Source organism: Temnothorax curvispinosus, unplaced genomic scaffold (assembly GCF_003070985.1).
Source record: "Temnothorax curvispinosus isolate PA1 unplaced genomic scaffold, ASM307098v1 QBEX01010444.1, whole genome shotgun sequence".
NCBI classification, from domain to species: Eukaryota; Metazoa; Arthropoda; class Insecta; order Hymenoptera; family Formicidae; genus Temnothorax; species Temnothorax curvispinosus.
The window spans coordinates 671,285-675,908 of NW_020220224.1; positions in this window are offsets into that span (position 1 = coordinate 671,285).

Here is a 4,624-nt window from a genome sequence, read left to right on the forward strand (position 1 = left end):
TTATTTGCACCCTCCTTCGGTCGTATCCTCCTGACTCCTCACCTCTTCGTAACAGTCCCGTCATCCTACCGGCGCGGCGTGGCTGCCTCCGTTCTCTCTTTCTCTCTTTCTCCATTCCCCCCTTTTCTCTTTTGCTCTTTATTCCTCTCGCGCAGCATCCCCGTAGTCGTGCCATCCTGCGTAATGCTTCGCAGCTCTCTCCTGTACTCCCCTTCTCGTCACGCGGATCTCTTTCCCTCTCCCACCGCCGACTCTCTCGATTCGCGTCATCCTGCGACTCCATTCTCCCGCCCCTCCCCCCGTCCTCCGTGTGTAGATCTCTCTCTGCTGCCGCTGGCCGACGAATTGAGAGGAAACGAACGAGAACAGGGCCGAAGCAACCGCCCGTCAACCGAGACCACTTTCCTCTCTCGTTCCTTTCGTCTTTCGTCTTTCGTCTTTCGTCTTTCGTGTATCCGCGTTATCCTCTCTGCCGTCCTTATTCCTGTTGTCCTCCCTTTTTCCTGCGGTCGCCCGGAAAACTTTACAATGCGAAATGCCATCCCTGCGTCGTACTTTTCGGCTCACTTTCTCTATCTGTCTTTTTACCTCCCTTTCTACTTTTCTCTCTTTATCTTCCTCGTGGTTGCGCGCGGGCCCAATTTTTTTCCGCTCTCCCACCCTTGTTCTCGCTTCCTCTTTCGCTCATTGCTCCTCCCCCGCAGCAGCTTTCCGCGCGCGGTTTATTCCAACTCGTCCCAGTGGAAACGTTTCATCGACCGCCATTCTCGGCTTTTTTCCTTCGGGCTTTTTCTCGCCTCCTCAAACTTTTTTCGCGTGTCTAATATCAGGGTTATTTTTCAGCCGGCGAAAATCCCGCGTGAAAATTACCGTGCGGTATGCATTAAATACCGCTGCTTGTGATCAATATAGGATAACTTGCGTGCCATTATCGCGAGACCGACCGTATTTAACAACGTTGCAGTTACGCCTTGTTTAAGAATAAAAATTTTAAAGCACGATAATTGTATGCTATATTATGCTTTAGCACAACACGTCAAACCTTATTTCTCATTATATTATATATAAAAAATATTGTCTTATAACGTAGCAATTGCAACTTTTAACTCTTTAGAATAAAGTAGTATGTTAATTTTAAATAGCACGCGTCGCGAAAAGTGAGTGTGCTGCTCACCTTGCGAACAATACCGTGACTTTTCGTGATACAGGCATGTACAAGTTAATTATCGCACTGTTGCAAAATAAATATACGAGCTTTAGCTTTAGCGCGAGTTACGTCAGAAGTATACAACACATTTGAATTTTAAACGCACATTTAGCGGTAAATGTAGCTGTCTAATTCTCATTGCGTTGTCCCATTTCATCTATTTACATTGCGCGTATGCGATTTTCATATTAAGCACATAAAGCACATGGAATCTGACACATTTAGTGTTAAATGTACGAGATAATGGAAGAGCTTAGAGCCATAATTTTCAGGAGAAATTAGTATGTTTGACAAGGATTGTTGCATACGTTTCCAAAGCGTGACCTTTCAATATCGCTTTGTAGTTTCTCATTGTGAAGAAGAGCTCGATAATTTGTGCCTCTAAATGAATAAAAGCGGGAGTCACTTTGAAGAGACGTATAGCTCTAATACACGTAATTCGTCGTAAACTCGTTTAATCGTGTTATTTGAGTCTCTCGCCGTAAACCGCGAGCGTATAGGTATATAATAGTACGCGTTGAAGATAATAAGGTGCTCGGGAATAGTGTGAAACAAAGGAAATGTTAGATGTGGTTGACAATTAAGTGAAAATAAACCATAAAACAACAAAATAAAAAAGAGAATAGAGAAAGGAATGTGCGAGGAAATTTTGGCAATCTATTTCACTCACAAAAATTATTCAGAAAAAATGTCGAACTTGCTGATTAATGCGTGAACAACATAAATACAAGCATAATTTTCTTTAGAAAATCGTACGTTCTTTTAAATTTTAAGCGAATAGGGAATAATAGTACACCCTGAACAATTGCGGCTCTCGTATTCGTAATTCTCTGCAAACATGATTAATATTATTCGTGGTTGAGAAGTAGATAGGAAGCAGCGCTACCTTTCAAACAGATGTACCTCTGACATATATAATTCGTAGAATAATAGAGACTGTGGGGCAATGTTGGAAAACGAAAGAAAAGAGATGAAAAAACTGTTGGAAGATAAGTATCGAGGAACAACATCGAGGGGAAAGTGCGAGAATAATGAAAAACGAAAAGATAGCGATTAAGATAAAGAAAGATTAAGAAGAAGACTCTGAAAACAAAGTATAATGGAGTTGTCGCGTTGGTCGTGATAGCGGTAACACATAAACACAATACGAGAGTGTTGGTTAGTTAACTGCCGCTTGTTTCGGGAGCCGCTCGATCGCTGTTAAATCTAGACGAATAGAGCGTATAGCGACGCGCTTCAGGGAGACATAGTTCCTAGTATGAGTAATTCTCTGTAAACTCGACTAATCGTGTTATTCGAGCCACCCGAGTCGGGGAGCGGGCACGCGTAGTTATGTAATGGTAGCGTTAAAGCGTTAATAAGGATCGCGGCGGTGCTTGAGAACAGAACGAAGAAACGAAGGAAATACGCGAGATGCGGGGTGCTAGGAAGGTGGTAGGAGGTAGGAAGGAGAGATGAACGGTGGAAAACGGTGAAGGATGAAAGGGAGCTCGGGGGAAGGAAGTGGGGGCGGTTGGTCTTTCGGTCGTGGTAGTCGCGGGAGTCGTGGTAATAAATGGGCAACACGAGCGCTTATAAGGGGTAGGTAATCTAAAGCTTTGGAGGCGGCGGCGCAGCGGGGGCTGTCGAGAGAAAGGGCGGGCGGGGGGGGGGACGGAGAGGTAAGAGGGAGAGAGGAAGAGAGAAGGAGAGAAGGAGGAAGAGGACGATGAAGAGGTAGGCTAAGCGGGAGGGCGGGAGAGAACGGAATGTGTAGGGTGAGAGGGTCTGGTTGGAGGAAAGCATAGCGGAGGAAGGAGTGGATAAGGGTGGTTACGGGCGAGGGTGTGAGATAAGGTATAAGGTGGGTAAGATGGCGGACAATTTGCCGCTCGACTACTCTTGCCCGCACCCCTCCCTGGACGATTCCAACCTCCACCTCCTCCGACCCCCCTTCCGGTCTATGTACCGGGTAATAGATGTTCCTCCTTCACGACCAACGCGGAGACGCTGAACGCGCGCGCAAAAGCATACCCTATCCTCCTTTATCTCGCGGCCTCTTCCCTCGCTGTCGTCTCTCTCTCTCTCTCTCTCTCTCTCTCTCTCTCTCTCTCTCTCTCTCTCTCTCTGTGGCAAGACAAAGGGAGACAAGGGAACGAGGGCCCGGGGGAGGCAGGCGCATGAACGTGCGTGACAGTGAGAATTGCGCGTGCACGTAAGGCATGTATATATGCATACGTACACGACCGAGAGTTGCGGCCGCGTTTCACCTACACGGAAAACTGTCGCTCTGACGGAGTACAATCGTCGGTGGGTACGTAGGTATTTAAACGTTCTCCACACAGTCACCCGCCGCGTCGCGCCGTGCCGCGCCGCGCCGCACCGCTGTCGCGCTACCCGACTCTGCCACCTCCTCACTTTCACCCCTTCTTCCCGTCCGTCCCCTGAGCCCCGAACCGTTTCCGTCGGCGTCCCCTAGTCGGCAGACCGCACCAGCGTGCTCTCTCTTAGCATTCCATCCGCCATCTTCTCACTTAATAAAATAATTACCCCGGGCCAATTAAGCGTTCCCCTCTACGCCGTTCGCTCGTTCCTTTATGTGGGACCCCGTGCGCGTTCTCCATGGACGATGCGCGGCCTTTGCCGATATAATAATGCGGCATGTTATTTCAGCGTTTATTCGTTATCGTTCTGCGTGACCAAAATCTTAAGAGATGTCGACTAATTGGCACGTTATATCTATGCGCGTTCGCGCGACTAAACTTCAGCGTTATTATCGTCGCAGTTATAGACACGCTTTTTTGATCATGCGGTTTTGCGTTGATTTCGAAGGTGCGACAAAAATTTTGATAAGATTAAATCGCGTATTGTGTGTAAGAATTACTAAATTTATTTAATAAAAGTCTGTGTAGTAAATTTTTGTAAAATATATGGATAGAGAGTTGTCTCTTTAGTTTTATAAATATTTTTGAAAATATATTAATTTATCGCAAGTCATGATAAGTAAAAAAAATAGAATTTTTTTTAAATCGGTTGCTTAATTTATATAATTAACATCTGTTCTTTCTCTCAAAAATGCAGTGTTGCCACATTCGGTTTAGCATGAATATGAAATACGAGTATATCAGTATAATATATGTATACGAAAATATAAAATACTATAATAATCTTTTTTCAAAAATTGTATCATAAAAATCTTAAAAGATTATATTGCATCGTGCATTACGAAAATAAACTTTAAACCAGCAGTGAACTCTCTTGATCATTCTTGAAGTTTACAGCTACGCTTGATATTAAACAACATCAGCTAATATCTACTTTACTTTCCGATGGTGAGGCGAGATGCGAGATTTGTTGGAGCTACGACGAGAGCTGAATTCGAAAAGATGGGCAAGATGGCACCACTAACTGAAATACCGAATGTATACATAACATATG